General features: G+C 37.5%; 1 protein-coding gene across 5 annotated transcripts in view; it reads left to right on the top strand.

The window, feature by feature from the left end:
* Ten-m (teneurin transmembrane protein Ten-m) overlaps positions 1-20,839 on the top strand; it is a 624,351-nt gene that overhangs the window by 350,207 nt on the left and 253,305 nt on the right. The window lies entirely within an intron of this gene.

The raw sequence follows: 20,839 nt of genomic DNA, 5'->3' as shown, positions 1-20,839 counted from the left end.
TCTTTGCTGGAGAGGACCGATAGTTATTATCATTCACTTATTCAATTCATTCGTTCATTCATTCCAGCTCTGTGAAACAACCTACACCCGCAAACTGGGGAAAACAGCTGATGGATATTCAAATGACGTTTGTTTAGACGACGTAAGCTGCTCTCTGGGCCATTTTTTCCGAGCGCCGATATGGTCCCAAATGGAACCTCCATTTATAGAATAATAAGTAGGGCTTTACATACAATTAAAATGTGGCCCAAATGTTCGGGAACTTTGTTAATTCTTCCTCATAATCTTTTTATTAGAGTTCGGGAAATACTTGAATGGGCCTCGTTAAAAGTCAAAAGAGTTCTGAAAGGTATCCGCGAGTGGCGCGCTTTATTTGTTCGTTCGATACTAAATTGGTGTTTTAATTTACTTCGTTGGCTGGTTTTAATTTGGAACAAACTATTTGGCTGGGGCTATGGGCTCTCAAGCAGAGGGTCGCGGGTTCGAGACGGGCTCGCATCGCACTTCTGAATTTTTCAGAATTTATGTGCGAAGTTAGATTTGAAAACGAGGAAACTTTACTTTTTATATAGGACGTGTAGGGATCCCTCTCCGCTCCGCTCGTCTTCGCCTCAATGGAGCCGCAGTCTTACTAGCAATTGTCTTCATATTTTTTTGTTAAAATGACAAAAGAAAAATACGTGTTAAATTTTTTCCTATAATGTAACTCACGGACTAATAAGTTTTTTTTTTGTAAAATAGCCCATTGTCACTCAAGTCTATACAATATTTGACTATTTTACACCAAAATCTTTAACATAATCCATGTACTAATATTCTCTTCAAGATATCACTAACAATAACACAGATGGTACCAAAGGAAAGGGCGATTTTTGCTGATTTGGGACCATTTCGTGACAAACATCGTTGCGGGTGTCCATGGGCGACCTCCATCTGCTCGTTTTCCCCCTCGTTTTATAAAATAAAAAAAAAACAACTTTTTTTAATTTTGTAATACCTTTTTGTTATGCTACGCTACTTTTTCACGAATAAATGATTTCTATTTCTATTTCTAATAACATACAATCGCCCCTCCACAAACTCCCCCTCGCCTTCCAATAATGATCTGCGGAATATCTCATTTATTTCTAGTGATTCTCCAGCGCGAATGTTTTAAACAAATTAAAATGCATTTGTTTGGGTTCAAACCGATACTGATTCTGAGCCAGACACACAAGAAACCAGATAAATGATTGTTGATAGCAATTTTAAGCTTGCTTTATTTTGGTAGATGCTAAGCACCTTTAAGGGCGGATTAGACCACAATGAGAAATGTTTACTTCTTAAAATGACCACTTGTCAAAATGACTAATTCTTAAAATGACCGCATATCGAAATGACCACTTCTTGAAATGACCATTTATATAAAAATTGCCTTAGAAAACCTGACTACGAAGCTTGATGACCCGGGTTCGATCCCCGGCCGGGGCAGATTTGTATGAATAATACGAGTGTTTGTTCTCATATCTTGGATGGTTTAATTCTTATTTAAGTATGTATTTATCTATATAAGTATGTTTATCCGTTGCTTAGTATCCATAGTACAAACTAGGTGTCAAGTGTCCCGTGATATTTATTATATTTATTTATTATTTATTTTCGCATAGGGTATGGATAATCTTGTAAAGATAGTAGTGAAGGTAGCAAAAACTGATGACAGGAACTAGGATCGATCCTACGGCATAGATGTCGCTAGCGTCACTGCTTAAGTGGCTAAATAAGAAACAAACAAGCTGAGATATGAGGTGCATAGGGGAAATTCGTGTCGGTACCGTTGACCATCAGTGGTGTAGCGGTATAGCACGCGGTACGGAATACCGAGGACCTGGGTTCGATTCCCAGTGATGGTCTTATTTTTCTGGTTTTTCTGTGCATCTATATTTCAGTTTGTATTTTCAATTTAGGTTTTACGGGATGACCGTAAAAGTAAAAATTTGGAATTGAAATAAAAAATACAAAAAGATTCCAAAAAAAACAATCTTAATTTGATTGCTTAGTAACGATATCTCTTGTCCGGGTGAGCGGTTAGTTCCAATGGAGTGCCGAAAAAGTTTCTCGATGAGGGCTACGGCATAGATGTCGCTAGCGTCACTGCTTAAGTGGCTAAATAAGAAACAAACAAGCTGAGATATGAGGTGCATAGGGGAAATTCGTGTCGGTACCGTTGACCATCAGTGGTGTAGCGGTATAGCACGCGGTACGGAATACCGAGGACCTGGGTTCGATTCCCAGTGATGGTCTTATTTTTCTGGTTTTTCTGTGCATCTAGGTATATTTCAGTTTGTATTTTCAATTTAGGATCGATCCTTTTAAACATAATTAACATGACTGGTATTAATTTATTAAGATATTTAGAGAACCTATCTCGTCACATAATTTATCGAAGGTCACAAAGTAGCTGCATTTAAATTTAACAATTATTATTCAAATAGCAATTTTTTTACATAATACTGACCCGTGATCCGTGATTAACCCCTTTATTATTTTAAATGTATGCACTGGTTCAGTAAAAGCTTATTCATTCTAGCCTTAAAACGCTCTAGGTTGTATCTATCTGGAACTATAGACGATGGGCCCGATTCAACCTTCTATAGGGCTCTGTTCACATGATTCCAGTAAAACCGTGCCAGTAGTGATACATTGCGGGGTCCCAATCCAAATGAGTTAACAACACCGATCGAGCACCGCAGTGTTTTGCTACTGGAACGGTTTTACTGGATTTACCGGGCAAAGGGCCTGGCCAAGCTAAGTCTGCAACGGAATAATTTGGCAACACTGTAATTTAACGTCAAATCACGTACATAATATGCGTTACATTTTCTGTGTTACCATATTATTCTCTGCAGAGTTAGCTTGGCCAGGCTCTTAGTCATTGACTTGCATCCAAACGAAACTTCGCTACCTCTAATTTTGAACATTCAGCTAAAGATAACAATAACAACGAACATAGGAAGGAAACATCTAATTTAATTACTGACGTCTTACTTTGACAGCTTTAGGGCTTGCTGCAGGCATCCAAGGCACTTTAGAACAATATCAATTTCCATGACAAGCTAATGCAACAACGAAGCAACCATTTCAGGGACGCACTGAACTAACTAACCATATCATAAAGGGCAAAGAACAACTAAAAAGGTGGAAGGGAAGAACTTAAGTGGGGGTGGGGGGGAAATAACAAATAGTTCCAAGGAAAACCCAAATAGATAAAATCCGTGTACCAGGGCAAAATAAATGTGGAAGATGTTTTATTTAAAGCTGCTCTCTGATAAATGAAGTCGGGGTCACTGGGTAGGAAATTGATATTTCACTCTGTGCAAGTCGGATGCAGTGAGCTAAGCGTTCTGTTTAAGAGCTGCCGTTTTTACCGCTTGTTGGCTTTAAAAGGCCGCGGATAGTGACTAACACAAACAAAAGGAGAAAACTGGAGGAATTCCTTGTGTTATTTTTAATGTTGCAAGTCAGGTTACAATGAGATACAGATCTAAATATTATGAACACATTTCTAATTACACCATCAAATAAGCAAATCTTCGATATGTACTCGTTTGTTTCTGAGGATTTCAATTTAATATTAACGCCTTCATCATCATCAACTCGACCTACGTCCCACTGCATAGCACAGTAGGCCTCTCAGAATCAGAGGGCTTGGGCCGTAGTCCCCATAAGGGCCCATTGCAGACTGGGAACATTACACACACCAGTGTGTGCAAGGTTTCCTCATGATATTTACCTTCAACGTTAAGCTCAAAGTTAATTTCAAATTTCAGTTTCAATTTCTTGAGAGGCAATAGGTCAATCAATTTTACGTGTCCTCTTTTAAATCTAAAATAGAATCACACTATCTTTATCAATTAATTAGCTTTTAGGGTGAAGCTTTATGCAACGGAGCTTCCAAAGTGCAGTAGGTGAGACGGGCTTTGAGCTGGTAACGGTATAAGTTGAGTTTAATAATTTGAGCTAGCGTTAAAGCTTAGCACTATCGCTGTCGTGCAAAGTCGGGGTCTTTAAACTGATTTTAAAAATGTCTGAATGGACTACCTATAAAGCATTGTTTATCTTTCTGAGTCCTAACTTTTTTTAACAGACTAGACGTAGTACTTAAGACCTAGGCGTGTTTCAACAGCTTTGTTATTTTGTATATTATTTGAAAATTCTTAAAATTCTTTATAAAGTACATTTGACCATTATTTTTTGTGTTAATTGGTCCTTTATAAAGGACACGAGGGCTCACGAGGATATATGTATATTTGTATGTACTTAGTAGTTTATTTTTATAACAACAGAACAAAAATTAAGATTTGGAACGCAGGGTTATCTGGGCTGGCAACGTATATTCAATTATCTAGTGTTGCGACTGACAATGAGTGATGCTTAGTGGAAGGTAGCATCTATAAGTCTTTCTTTCTCGTTTACCACAAAATTTCATAAAAAAAAAATACTGTGGGACGCTTTGTACAAAAGCGCTTGTGTCTTAAGCTCGTAAGGCTCAACGTCCTAAATTTAGGACATACATTAAAGCTAAAATTAAACTTCACTAATTGATATTAAGTTTCAAATTATAATGTTCAAAATGTGACCTGGCCCTAACGAGGTTAAAATAATCAAAACTGTATTCGATATCAAACGACTCAACGTCACGACTTTCAGAAAGATCAGAATCGATTATCTTATCCAAAAAAAGGCTTTTTCAAGCTCTTTCTCAGATTTCGTGGTAGCTACATTCATTCAGGCACTTACGTTTAAAGATGTTACCATCTGTTTCTTGCCCAAATGTGTGTGAATCATCCTCATTGTTAACCAAACATCGCATGATACAGCAATGCAAACTATCGAATCTTTCCTCCACTTCAATTTGATCACGGCTATCTTTTGTGGCGTCACGTAATATCGAGATAAACCAGCTTTTTGCATCCGATAAGAGCATTACAGATACGGGAAGTGAAAAAAAAGGGATGGTATTATTTGGGGTCGGACTTTTTTGAATCCGTTTACCTGCGGGATCAAATAATAGATAATGTTGACATCGAAAGCATTTTTTCTTATCTTTAAGGAGATCAGCCGGTTTTATTCTTTGGCTTTTCGCCAGTTTTAAGTAACGGTGAGGAATGAATCATTATTTAGTTTTAGAGTTTGTTTACCTTTTAAAGTTCGCTTCACCTTTTAAAATGCTGTCCGCTCAGGAATGGAATTTGTTTCCGTCGTGGGTTGATTCCAATTAAAGACTGCCAAGGTCAGAGTGAACAGGTTGTTACTGAAATAGGAAGCTACATCTCGCCCTCACCTGTACAAGCTCGGCCTCATCTGCTCTTGATTACCTAATATAGAGGAAAATGACTGTCACTGATCAGTTTTACAAAATACAGCTTTCAAGGTCCAAGATTTTCGGCTGGTAGTTGATCAAAACGTTCAGGTTAGGGCGTTTCTTTTTGTTCAAAGGACAGTAACGATGTATCAATGCCACATATTGCGATTCCAAAGAAACGTCTTCTTTTCACAATGTAGACCCCCTAACTTCCTTAAATTACCATGACTGTTAGGATTACACCAAAGAAACCATACGTAGTGTTCGATATAAGGTTAGTAATGACTCAACTGCATTGAGATGCGTAATTGCTTTCCTCCCAGCCGTTCTGATTGAATGCATTTAACATAACACAGCCCTATAATGCTTTCCGAGGCGAGGGGAAGAATTGCAGCGAAAGCGTATTGAACGAGGGCTTAGGGCTGACGATTTAATGTTTTGTAATGATGTTTCTTTCTAAAATTATAGCTGATTCCACGTTTTGTTTTATGTGCACAAATTTCTTGGCCATTGGTTGACTTTACTCCTTCAATGTTAGGATTTTGTGCTAGGTCCTTCTGAATCGCTACCACTTTTAACTTATCTTTTATTTAATCTAAGGATCCTTATAGATACACAGGTGTCTTTGATATTTCCCTTTTTCGCGCTTACCTCTCTTAGCCCTTCATCCATAAATTGTATTATCTGGCGCAGCAACAGTGCCTTGAAGTCTCCCTAGTACAAGGTATCTACCGCCAAACTCTCATAATCCAACAAAAGCATCATATTCTACGGTCTTCATTGCAATGTCCTTTATCTTTGTTAATGTGTTGAACGTTAAACTTTCGTGATTTTCACTCATAGTCAAAGTCATAGTGTGTGGTATTTTAAATAATATGTGTTTAGTTCTAAATTTATCTGTAAAAAGTCCAATTATGTGTCAGGATTGCCTTTTGTTGACAGTTCGAGACTTTTTAGCCCTGTTTCTTAATGAATGAATAGTATTAAGTATAGAAAATAAATCTAATTTAATCAACCGCCAACCATTTAAAACTGGTAATAGAAACGCAAATCACGAGACTGTTAAACTTTGAACGTTGAGTACCTAACACACAGACTTCGTATGTACAGAGCTAACCTACTGTAACTTGTTCAAACAACCTTCCCTAGTGAACGTATACATTCTAGACTTCGATAAATCAGGAGCCGTTGTATAATGCAAGAGGCACGCGACAAGCATAACGCATATCGACCAACAAGACACCGAATAGTCACGCTGACCGGCCCGACCAATTTTACGGTCTACTGCCGGCCGGCCGATTCAATTTCGGTGAAATTTTATTCGACCGAAATCGACCGTGCGAGTGAAATTCTATCGACGGTCTCATATACGATTCCCTGATGGTTTCGACTGGTTTCCAGAGTAAGTGAGGGAATGGCATTGGTTTAGAAATTGTTGAATAATATGTAATAGTGCTGTATCTATGAGCGCCACATTTTTCTGTGCATGCGGAATTGCCTTATTGTGTTGAGAAAAGCGCTCGACTTTTGACTTTGATACGTAACTTTTTGAGAACCCCATAGTTTTGTTACGTTATTATTTACATGCTAGTTACCTTCTTATTTAGACGTCAAAATTAGTATATACGTGACAAAAGGACGCCTAATCTACCTAATTAAAAGTGTTAAAATAAAAAATGTGGGGCAAATTCAATTGAAATTATCCCACGGTTACATTACATCTAAAAACTTATTAACATCAATTTGTCTTAGTTTAATTAAGTAATTTAGATATTTTTGCGTGTATTTCAATTCATTGAGCTTAAGAAATACATAATAGAAAATAAAATATCTAATCTTTGCATGCCGATGTGTTTGGTAAGATCGTATCACTGCACATAAACACAATTTATTTATGAAAACCATTTTTTACCAAGTCACACAAAATACGTTATTTCATTTCGCGATCACTAGACGTGAAATTCAATTTCGGAGATTTCATTTTAACAAACGTATTTTATAAACAATGGAAGTTGAGAGCTTGTAAAATTATTTCACCCGCAAAACCATTCCCATAATAAAGTTACTACCATATTGAAAAACAAACTTCGCAGACGTCACCATTCTGCCGAATGATTTATAATCATTTTTAAATATATTTTGAAGTATGCAGTCTAATAAGAATCGAGTGGGGGAAGCCCCGACCATTAATCAACCATAGACCATCGAGACGGGGCGACGAAATGTACGTCGATTGTCTATGGAACTATATTTATTGCCAGTGTTAGGGTCATAAAGAATACTGTCAGGGCCCCTTTGGAATTGTATCATTTTGAAATTTCAAGGGTGGTTTTTGTTGGAATATTTGGAGTTAAATGTAGCGTCGTAAGGTGTTGTGGGAATTTAATGTAAATAGCTAACGGTAAGCGAAAAATATTTATGTAATTTTGTTGAAGTTCTGTCCGAGTTGAATTTGCCATAAAAAGTAAGGCAAAGACACCAAAAGTTTTATCGAAGCCCTTTAAGAGACATTTTATTATAAAAAAAGCTTAAACTAATTTATAATACAATATAACATTGTAAGAGTAGCTACAAAATATCAAAATCGCACAACTCAAAAACGCAATCAAAAAACTCCGTGTTATTATAAATTGACCTATATTTCACAATAGCTAAGGACAGTTAGTTTTTTAACAGTCTCAATCTGGGCCGTGGTAAACGTTTGACTAACCTACACACAATCTAAGACCATTAGTATAGTGGCCCTAAATAGAGGTGATGCAACGCCACAGACTACTTAAACAAAGATAATACACTCTTAAGAAAAAATTAAGACGTGACAATGGCGACATCCATCTTAAAATACAGTACAACTCATTGTGTAACATGATAAAATATGTACTAGAAAACTATGCATACATAATTAGGATTGTTATTTTAGTTTAAATTCATGGTTATCCAATCTCAAATAGGCACCTACTTAAATATTGCGTTTACTTTAATACAACAGCTTTGTCACGCAAAATGAGTCTCTTTTATCACGTTTTAGTTCGATAGAGACATGAATATTTATTGAGTCGATGTTTTAACGGCTCAGTTTTCCCTTGCGACCAGTTAAATATTTCACTATTTGCATAAAGTATAAATCTTACCAGAGCTTGAATACTCTGAACACACAAGGGAATTAAGTTGTTAAGTCCTTATAACTTTCAAATAGGAAAAAGTTAAAACAGTTTACTATTATTCATATGTAAATGTTTCGGTTTTTTTTAAACAAATATTTAGTGTTTGCAAAAATAATAATATTTGTACTGTTGAAGTTCGTCACAATATGTAAGCACACTTAGAATTAGATAATTGAAATACTAGCTCATATTTTTACTCGCTTACATAATTTGTTAGATGAATGTATAAACTCTCATTAAGTACCTATAAATATGTTAAAAGTTTTGAAAACTATAATTAATGCAATAGACCGGATCGCTCACGAATTAATATTTTGGATGATAGCTATTTTTTTTTAAAGCTCTGTTAAAATTAATATTGCGTTAGGTCATAAAAATTTACACTACACGAAATAGTATTTGAAAGATTCTGTCTAAATATGGAATTACTGGCTGTTGCCCGACTCTGTCCACGTAGAATTCGTTTATCGCTATCCCGTGGGAACTATGAAATTTTCCGGCATAAAAACTATCTTGTGGCCATCCCCGGGACTCAAAATATGTGTATACCAAATTTCATCTAAATTGGTTCAGCGGTTTAGATGTGAAAGGTAACAAAGAAACTTACAAAATCTCGCATTTATAATATTAGTGGTTTATGATATTAGCGGGATTAAGTGACCGTGCTGCTTTAAGCTGCGGTGGGATACAAATGTACGGTAGTTAGTGGCATCCGTCACGGGATTACGGGTGACGGGGGGGGGGGGCATCAATGACTGGGATATTTATTAATGGATGTGTACTAAGTTAAGGATCGCGGCTAGTACGGTTAGTTTTGTAGCAGTGTGTCTTCTTTTAATTGATTAGATAGAGAGAGAGAGAGAGAAACATTTATTTATACATATTCGATACACATAAAAATACATTAGATGGAAAAAAAATAACATCGAATAGTATAAATAGGTACAGGTAGGAATGAGACGCACTGAGAAATTTGTCGTAAAGTAGGGTTGCAAAATTAAAAATCCAAGAAATTCCTGAGGACTTTGTTACGCGTGCTTGGAGTCATTATATTTACCGTCGCTTTCTACCCTCATCTTATACTGTGTGTTGGAAAGAAATGGAGAGATCAAATTTTTGTGGAGATTTAAGACATACTTGATATGGACCTCCGCAAAGTAACGCCTGATTCAATAAATTATTTACCTTTAAATTGTCAAAATTTAAAAGTTCATGATTCCAACCTCGGCGTTACCTTAAAATCGAAAAAATTCTACATAAAAAATAATACAAAAAGATACTCTTGAATCATGTTTATTGTGGTACACACTGGCAAATTAAGGGTTAAAAAAACTTTGAAAATATTCAATATCACTTCACTAGATTACAATTTCATCATGCTTCAGGGAACACCGTATTACCGTGCTCTTCAAATATAGACCCGCCATTTTTTTAATACGCTTACAGTGTTTACCATTTAAACAGCGCTGGCCACATTATACAATGTCCATCAAAAAAAAATTAATATCCAAACCTTAATTTTGGCCGACAAATATTTCCACAGCGAACAATATGGGAATACAAAATTTTAATTACATCCGCTTATTGTTCGAATAGGTTGCCCAGAAAATGGGGTATTGTTTTGAAGATTTTCCTCATTTAATATACTGGCGTATAGTACATCCGGGGGCCGCCCTAAGGTCGTAATTCTCCGGGCAGGGAAGGGTTAGGGCTGTTATTTATAAACCAATTAAAACGTCCCCTGCGACCTGCTGATAACGTCTGCCGATTCGAAACCATTGTCTGGATTTAAAAGTCAAAAGTTTGATTTCGAGAAGTGGCCAGTGTCGGGATGATTCCCGACACTGGTGTTGGGTAAGGTTAAACATTCTGGAGAAAAAATAAAGATGGTTTTCGTGAAAAACATAATAATTTTTAAACATTTACCAGCAGACGGCTAAAATTAGAAAAGTTTTGTGTGGGCGAGAGAGTGTGTTTGTTACCTGCTTGTCCACTCCGAATTTGGACTACAGATTTTAAGCTCTAACTTGACACAAAACCTCTTTTCATCCCGAAAAAAAATGTTTCAAAATAAATAAAACTTTAATCGAAATTCAATAAAGGCCACAAGATAGTGATTTTTCTTTCTAGGCAGATGTTATGCCTGGAGACCGAAGTCCGTAGGAAGTACATTAGAAGCAGATGTATTTATGCATCTGAATAAAGAAGCGTCGATAGCGCGATGCAGGATATAACTGTTTCTATAATTAATAACGAGATGGCGCTAGCAGTCGCTACAAGTATTCGAAACCAACTCGCATCTGACCAGTATTTTCCGTTTAAAAGCGAAGCGTGATATTTGATAGAAATGCAAAAAGAAATATTCGGCCAACAAACACTTTAAAACTGGATCTATTTTTTAAACGTTTCTGCTTTTTCAGTTTTTTATTCTAAACAAATATGAAATTGTTCATGCAACATTGCATCTAGTGTGTCTACAACACACTGATATATGCTTTCTAGCTGTATTTGTTAAAAATCCATAAGCTATAAAAATATAACGTTTAAAACTTTCGTGTTTTTCACTCATACTCAAAATAACACGACCATGACTTATCACGATAAAACACACGAGTAATATTAACCTCGACGTTTCAACTACATTACTGTACAGTGGCCGTGGTCACGAGTAGACTGAGGTCAAGTCTGCCGAGCAGCGCGAGTCCTTCGCACTACCCGCACGATCACAAATAAGTACCGGCACTCATATCTCGAACTACCCGCACTTGGCTATGTACATCGTTACACCATTATACACCTTTTGAATGCAAGAACTTGTGAATGCTGTTGTGATTTCAAGTACATAATAATATATTGCCGTGGTGGCCTAGTGGTTTGACCTATCGCCTCTCAAGCAGAGGGTCGTGGGTTCAAACCCCGGCTCGCACCTCTGAGTTTTTCGAAATTCATGTGCGGAATTACATTTGAAATTTACCACGAGCTTTGCGGTGAAGGAAAACATCGTGAGGAAACCTGCACAAACCTGCGAAGCAATTCAATGGTGCGTGTGAAGTTCCCAATCCGCACTGGGCCCGCGTGGGAACTACGGCCCAAGCCCTCTTGTTCTGAGAGGAGGCCTGTGCCCAGCAGTGGGACGCATATAGGCTGGGATGATGAATAATATATTGGACAAAGCGCTTCAATGCGCTTTGCAGGTGGTAGGACCTTGTGCAAGGTCCGCCCGGATTGCTACCACCATCTTGCTCGCTAATCCTGCCGTGAAGCAGCAGTGCTTGCACTGTTGTGTTTCAGCGTGGAGAGTAAGACAGCCGGTGAAATTACTGGCACTTGAGGTATCCCATCTTAGGCCTCTAGGTTGGCAACGCATCTGCAATACCCCTGGTGTTGCAGATGTTTATGGGCGGTGGCGATCTCTTACCATCAGGAGACCCACTTGCTCGTTTGCCATCCAGTTGAATAATAACCTAACCAACAAAAAGTTGGAAAACCCCGACTTTGTCACTTCAAAGTTCAATATCTCAAAAACGGCTAAACGGATTTTGATAAAACATGTCTAAGAACCATGGCTAGAAAACCTGCTTTCAATTAAAAAAACAGCATTCAAATCGGTACACCCGTTTAAGAGCTACGGTGCCACGGACAGACAGACACACACACAGACACACAGACCTACAGACACACATAGCGGTCAAACTTATAACACCCCTCTTTTTGTGTCGGGGTTAAAAAAAATCGCTTTAGCCACTGGAAACATTGAACTTTGAAATCACCATGTCGGGAAGGGGAGGACGTTAAATTTTGGTTAAGTTTAAAAAAAAAATATGATGAGAGAAAAACTAATTTTCGCTTTGTTATAAGTTGACACGAAGCCTTCAGTGCATGAGTTCGATTCGCATCCATTCATTCTTAGTCGTATCCAATCATTACTCATGAGATGATCGTGGTTAATGATGGCCGTTCGAGCATGAACGCACTTCTTCCACGGACTCACAATCGGCTTGTTTTTAACCCCCAACGCAAAAAGAGGGGTGTTATAAGTTTGAATTTGAAAGCAGGGTTTTTAGCGATGGTTTAGACATGTTTTATCAAAATCGGTTCAGCTTTTTTTGAGATATTGAATTTTGAAGTGACAATGTCGGGGTTTCCAACTTTTTCAGTCGCTCCGGAAACTTTGGGAAGCACTGCCTTAGCATATAATAATCCCTGGATGTGTTATACGCCAAGGGACCGCTTACTTCACCTCGGTCTAGTACTTCTAAGGTTACCCTACTATATTACAATATTAAGGTTCTGTTATTAATAACTTAACCAACCAAAAGTTGGAAAATCCCCGACTTTGTCACTTCAAAGTTCAATATCTCAAAAACGGCTGAACCGATTTTGATAAAACGTGTCATCGCTAGAAAACCTGCTTTCAAATAGTAAAACCGCATTCAAATCGGCCCATCCGTTTAAGAGCTACGGTGCCACAGACAGACAGACAGACAAACATAGCGGTCAAATTTATAACACATCTCTTTTTGCGTTGGGGGTTAAAATATAGTATGATTAGCGCTAACTGCGCGCGTAGCGTAGGCCTTAAAGCTATCTATTTTTTTGCCTGAATAAACAGAGACGGCATCACATTTATGTGCTACATAAAACTTATCAATGACTGGTAAATAAGTTTCGTGCGAAATTACATTTGAAATTAACCGCGAGCTTTACGCTGCTGGTGAAGAAAAGCATCGTAAATAAACCTGCATAGCACAAAAAACTGTGTGTGTGAAGTTCCCAATTCCTCACAAGCCCTCTCATTCTGAGAGGAAACCTGTGCCCAGTAGTAGGAAATATAAAGGCTGAGGAAATTATTTTGTAAAATATTACGACTCGTTTTCTTTATTCCTGATTCCAAACCGTAATAATCAAAGTGGCCGCTTATAAATGCTTGTTATAAAAAGTTAATTATTAATAGTATATAATAAATTAATTGTTTATTTTGCGTGTAAATTAAACAAAATGCGACACCGCGCTTATTAATAAACCGCAAATGGAATTTTCACCTATTTTATTCACGGTTACTTTGCGGCTTATTTATATTTCGCTCTATTAGTTACATTGCCAATGATAAGTTACAATTAAATTAAATAACTTTAAAGGAATAATTTTTAGTCGAAGATTTCGACCTCTGGAAGTATGTTGATAAAATAAACTTTTTTTTACATAAGTGGAGGAAAACGAGAATGCGATTCACGGCCTAAATGGGGAACAATCACCGCCGCAAATAGACAACTGCAACACGAGTACACATGTGCATTGCCGGCCTTTTGAGAGAGATTGATAGGCTCATTTTTTACGAATTCAGTTTAATACGAATCCACAAATGACAAAATACTTATCCAATGATAAGCTAAGTAATAAGTAAGTATTTAATATTATGTATTACTATTACTAACACTATGATCCTATGTTGGTCGAAATAAGATTTTTTTTCAATTCAAATTCAAATTTCAAATTCAAATCATTTATTCAGTAAATAGGCAATGGGCACTTTTACAAGTCATTTTTTAAACTACCAGTGCTTTCGGAAAGACCATCATTGCCAAGAAGAATGCGCCGCAAGAAACTTGGCAGAAAGTCATTTTTTCAACATAAAATAATTACAAATAAAATACTTAAAAACTACAGTATAAAATTAAATCAAAAAAATAATAATAATAATAATACAGGGATGTATGGGGTCCCTTAGTTACAAAACTAAACACTAACTATTATCTACTAATGATAGCATAGTTAGAAAACTGACGGACTAATTCTTTTTTTAATGATACTCGTGTATCAAGCATGTATTTTTATTACGAAACACAAAATTTCAAACCATTTCCACATTACAAAAGGATGCTTTCAACCCTGACCACGCCTCAAATTACACCTTGTAACCCTTATAATCACAATACATTACACAATATCACAGGGCAATATAAAAATGGTGTAAACACGTGATTACTGGCGTAGCGGATAATAACAGCGTAGCCGCCTACGGCGTAGCGGCGTAGCGCTACGCCGTAGGCGGCTACGAGCGTCTTAACAAATTGAAGACTCTAGGGGTTAGTAAAAGCTTTTTTATTGATAAACTAGCTTTTGAACGCGGCTTTGGTCGCGTCAAATATTGTTTTTTTTATGACATAGGGTGTCAGAGGTGGAAGTTGAATTTGGTTGTGTATGTGGATGACGTGTTAGCTTGTGTCTCAAAATCGATAATAGGTACCTAATTATTATAGTAGATACAGGGATTCCCCACGTAATAATAGACGAGGTATGCTAGAACTATTCCAAACCACTGCCGAATGTATACTTACGTCGCTTGAACACACCTTGAAAAGGAACCACAGATTGATTCGAAACAAGTCCGACATGTGTCGACTATAGATACGTTAGTGACCCATGTGTATTATTTTAATAAAAATATCTACGTTTCCCCGAAGGGTGCTAAGCGAAAACCGACTAATGTTAGTTTTGTTTATTTATTAATTCAATATAATAATACATTTTAATTTACATAAATGACAGTTATAAGAATAATATTGTTCGCAACAAACGCTACATTAGCAAAGCATTCCAGAACGGAATGGCAATTGTCGCCGTGTCTGCTTGCTCATCGCGTTTGACAAGAACTGCGTGCCCGGTACCACGAAACTCAATGCGCGTGGCGATAAGCGATGCCCGTCAAACAATTTGCGATAGTTAAGCGACAGTCGCTGTCCCGAAACTTTATCATAATACTAGTCATTCGAAGAATGGACTTTGCATTGTATTATGTATTTATATTTATACTTGTTGTAGTTCCTTATCTCCAAAGTTTCAGATAAATGCACTAGCCTGGAGCGGTACGTTCCCCTTCTCGCCCCCAACTCGCAGTTACAACCGGCTGATATTTTGTTACAGAAAGTATGGGAACTTTGTATTGGAGATAACAGAGCGCTTGCGGGCTACGAGAGAAAGAAAGTTGGGGTGACATGATGTAGGCTTCGAATTTAGAAAGAGAGAAAACATTTATTCGTGAAAATATACTGTGCGGCAAAAATCTGGCCCTCAAATGTATGCAGAATCGGTAATTTTGTATGAAGGGTGGGCCAAATTTTGTGCCGCTGACCTAATTAAAAAGAAATGCTGCCTTAACAGGCTCAAGACTTAAATTTTTCGCTGTGGGTCGGGCGCAGGCTGAAAATCAGCGCTGCAAGTTCTTTTTTTATTTTTGCTCGCAGCTTATGCTGAGCCCGAACCTATTGTAACCTGCTTGTGTAATTGTTTTTTATTTGTGTACTCCTGTCTTATGTCTGTGGCAATAAATGATTTTATTATTATTATTAATTAATAAAAGCCGTGGTGGCCGAGTGGTTTGACCTATGGCCTCTCAAGCAGAGGATCGTGGGTTCAAACCCCGGCTCGCACCTCTGAGTTTTTCGGAATTCATGTGCGAAATTACATTTGAAATTTACCACGAGCTTTACGGCGAAGGAAAGCATCGTGAGGAAACCTGCACAAACCTGCGAAGCAATTCAATGGTGTGTGTGAAGTTCCCAATCCGCACTGGGCCCGCGTGGGAACTACGGCCCAAGCCCTCTCATTCTGAGAGGAAGCCTGTGCCCAGCAGTGGGACGTATATAGGCTGGGATTATATATTAATAACCTCCGATATTGTCATTTCGAAGTCCAATGCTTATCTCAAAAACGGCTGAATGTTTTTTTTTATGTAAGAGGGGGAAAATGAGCATACGGGTCACCTGATGGGAAGCAATCACCGTCGCCCATGGACACCTGCAACTCGAGGGGTATCACAGGTGCGTTGCCAGCCCTTCGAGAGACATCATTCTCTCAAAGAACAAAACAACATCAACACTGATCAAACATCAAGATTACTGATGTTTTATAATAAAAATACACCTTTGTTACCTAATATTTAAAACTGACGTTGACATCAATTTAAAATACATTCAGCCGCCACAATAATTATGCGAATCATAAAAACCAATTTCTAATAAAAATTCAGACATAAAACCACGTTATATAGTAATATTAAGCTAATGTTAGAAAATAAAACTTGCAGCTCAGACTAAATTAATCGTAAATCAAGGGCAATAAAGCTTAAAATGGCATGTTATACAGCACTCGTATATCAAGTGCATGTTCGGCTATTTACAGCCAGTTAAAGTTTTAATATCTTTTTCAAAAGAAATACCTCTATTATTATGTTTAGCGATATAAAAGGATTAAGTACCTGGTTGACTGAACTTCGACTAGTGTAAAAATAAGACTAAAATCCTTTTTTGCCGCAGAGATTCCTCGGCCTCATCAGCATTTTATATCAGGTGAAGTAATGGTCAATCACGGTCAGATTAATTAATGATCAAAACAAATGATTCGTTTCAAAAAATTGACATTTGGCCATATGCATTTTATATCGAAACTGTAAATGTCTCGGGACTTTTATAAATCTAACCTAACCGTACCTATAGGGTTCTTCACAATGGTCTTGACTTGAAATAAATCCTTAATAGTTCAGATTCAGAGTAAAATGCATTTGGCCAAATGAAAAATTTGAAAAACGAATCCTTTAAAAAAAAAAGTGGCGTAATGAAGGAATGCCAGTGGCAGTATTTGACCTGGCCTTTCAAGTTGAGGGTTCGAGCCCGGTGCCGCAACTCTGAGTTTTTCGGTATTTATTTTCGAAATTACATTTGGAATTTACTATAAACTTTACGAAGCAATAAAACTCAATGGTGCCCTGCAGCAACGGACGTGTGCGGTCCAAAAGTTTCTGGCTGGAGAAATGTGGAGGTTTAAAATAAAAATAAAAAATGTCATTGTGATTGTCATTTATTCTGCTTGTTTGTGTATAGTTTTGAAGTTTCTGTTGGTTGTGGTTTTGATTTGACGGCGTTTAGAACAATAGGAAGTCTGGAAGTTATCGAAATGTTTAAGTTGGACCTGGCAAAGGAAGGGGTCAGCCCGACCGATATAAAAAAAGGTTAGATGCTGTATACGGGGATACCTCTCTGTTATTTTCCACCATTAAAGAATGGAGTAAGCAGTTTCGTTTAGGGCGGGAGTCCATTGACGACGAACCCCGCTCCGGCCGGCCTGTGGAAGCACTGACCGTGGACTGCGTCAAATTAGTGGAAGAGGAAGTTCTGAGTGATCGAAGACTGAAGACTAAAGAAATAGCGGCAAGGACAGGGCTTTCGAAAACTTCAGTTCTTAGGATTCTTCATGAACATCTTCACGTGAATAAAGTTAGTGCGAGGTGGGTGCCCAAACTTCTTTCAAGCTTGCAGCGAAGTGAGCGAAAAGCGTGCTCTCAAGAAGTTTTAGACGCATATAGACGGCACGGAGAGAGTTATTTGGAGTCAATTGTTACGGGAGATGAAACCATGGTTTTGTACTATGATCCTCTCTCCAAAAGAGAATCGATGGAGTGGCGTCGTCCTGGTGGAAAGCCGCCTAGGAAGGCCAAGGTAACACAATCCACCAAAAAGATAATGGCTACGATATTCTGGGATTGTCACGGAATACTATTGATTGACATAAAGGAAAATACCACGGTAAATGGAAGCTACTACGCCACCCTTATTGAGCAGTTACGAGAGGCGATCAAGCAGAAACGTCGTGGAAAACTTAGCAGAGGTGTTCGGCTTCTCCACGACAATGCACCCGTTCACACTGCTTCAATTGCCAAGGCTGCTATAGCAAAATGTGGCTTCGAGGAAATTCGCCACCCACCTTATAGTTCCGACCTGGCCCCGAGTGACTATTATTTGTTCTCGAAATTTAAGGCAGACTTAAGGGGGAGAAGATTTTCTTCAGATGATGAAGTAACCCGTGCGGTTTACGCCCATTTTGAGGACAAAAGTTCTGATTATTTTTATAAGGGGATAGAAATGCTTATTAAGAGATCTGAAAAGTGCATTGAAATAGAGGGAGACTATATCGAAAAATAAAAAATAAAATGTAGACATATGTACTTCTTTTCTTTGTTAGGCCGGAAACTTTTGGACCGCACCTCGTATATCAATGGTTTAGCTCAAGTTAGTTATGCTTAAGCCGAAACGGAGGCGCTTCGCTCACACTTTCTCAGTCATAACATTCATCTTCGAGTTTCTGGTATCTTCAGGTAATAATATACATTTACTCACATTCGAATATATATTACCACAGTAACGATCCCGAATGTCACCAAGTACGATTAATTTGCTCTATATTCGTCGGCAATGTATCACCTAAACAGTTTCACTCGATTCAGGCGGCGCCAGGATATTGGACTGTTCGGCAGAACGCATAAATCGGGGCCGCGTTTTGGTGCAGTAGGTTAAACGGATTGTAGATGTGGTTATATTAAAGGGTCTTATTTCCTGGGAACTTTTCTGGCAAAAGGTCTGTTGGACTGAATACACCTGTAAATGTTTATCAGGATAATATTGTAAACGTGATACACTGGAAAAGGGATTTGCTTTCAGATTACAAAACTAAGGCCTACTACTTGTAGTAGCTGAAATTTAGGTTTGGGTGGGTTAGTTTGCAATATTAGCATTATTTTGGGTTCCTAATTAATAAATTTTGGCTAAACGTTAAGTAGCCAAACTAGTTGTGCTAACCCTTTTTTTTCACTGATCATAATTAGAATTTACAAATATAAAAATAATAACAATTATGTGGTTGAAAAATGAATTTAATGTCATAGATAAAAAAACCTATACAAGGTTCTTTATTTAACTTAACCCGACCACGGACATACATCCATAAGTTTCCTTTTATTTTTTCAAACAATGCGCATATGTAGATGCAAATTTATCCTACGTATATTGTGGCTTTCGCTATCTCTGCTTTTGCTTTGCAGCAGCCGCCGTGTCGCGTGCTTATAGATAAAGGGCTCCGAATTAGCCCGAAACATGTCGAACTGAACTCGATTTAAAACGTGAGATCCGGGTTTATTTCATTAAATATATCATTAATCCCTAGGTATTAAGACATACTATAGTAGCTATCAACTATGGTACTCCTCCGTATTTTTAAGACGCCATATTCAAGCAAATCCTTACAACTTCCAGCCGGTAATTAACTGCCCAGGAACGTTTCTTTCCTTTGAAACGCTAGAACTCATAATGCAGTCCATAGAGACCGCTCTGACCCAACCACGCATCTCACTAGACCTGTACTTGCAAAATAAACCTTACTGTGTGTGAAGAACGTTGAAATTGAATGTGATGTTGAAGTGAGATGTGAAGTTTTTGAACTAAGTGGATGGCTCATTCACGAGGTTGATTGCAGTTCGTTATTTTTGTCAAGGCAACCGTACGGAACTTGTGTAGGGTTGTCACTTTGTCTGGAGGTTTCGATAATGCAATGCACACGTGAAATATGCATAAAGTAAGAGTCAAAAAGCGTATCTGTTTCAATTTAGGCTAGAACAAGCACTTATGAATATCAAAAAAAAAACACCACCGGGAAAAATCGCTGGTGCGAATAATTCGGAAAGAATCTCGAGGAGGTATTTTTTTAAACGGATTTACATTATACCGTGTGTGGCCTGTAACACGGGCAAATAATTAAAACATAGATCGTACTCGTCAAACTGAACGACATTAGTTCAGCGACTTTAAAAAAAAAACGTTTATTTTTATTTTATTACGCTTTAAAGTTATTCGAAGAAGCAATATAAAGCAAAATGTTTGATGTTTATAGCATGACAGGCGACGTTAGTTGAGTTCTAGGATGGCGTACATTGAATTTACGATTAAAAAAGTTAAGTTTTAATTTTAATTACGTGACGATCCAATTACTGGTGACCTATAGAACCTCTGTTTTTAATATTATCCCCGGTTCTGGGCAACACATTGTATGTATCTTATTCGATACACATATAAATACATTACACAGAGGAAAGAATAAATACAAATGAATATCAAATAGTGTAAATTGGGCCACATTTAGTATAATTTTGCGGTAAACCGCAACGCTGTTTTCAGCGCATTTTAATGGTGTGTGTGTGATGTTTTCAATTCCCTCTGAGCCCGCGAAGAACTACAGAAAAAGATATCTCATTAAAAGAGGATAGGCTCACTATCGGATGTTATTAAACCGATCGATACGATGATAGTTAGTGAAAAAAAAAACATTGAAATAAACACAAAAATAGACAACACCAACATCGTTTTGTTAGGGGTTCTTTTATAATATATATTTTTTTAAATTCATGTTTTTTTCGTCTGATAATGTTATTATTAAATGAGAAATCAATATTTTAAATACAAGTACAAGGATACTGAGCGCACTACTAATTACTATCGTTTGTTTGTGT

This window comes from Choristoneura fumiferana, chromosome 2, assembly GCF_025370935.1.
Source record: "Choristoneura fumiferana chromosome 2, NRCan_CFum_1, whole genome shotgun sequence".
Lineage (NCBI taxonomy): Eukaryota > Metazoa > Arthropoda > Insecta > Lepidoptera > Tortricidae > Choristoneura > Choristoneura fumiferana.
This window is presented reverse-complemented; position numbering and strand designations above follow the sequence as displayed.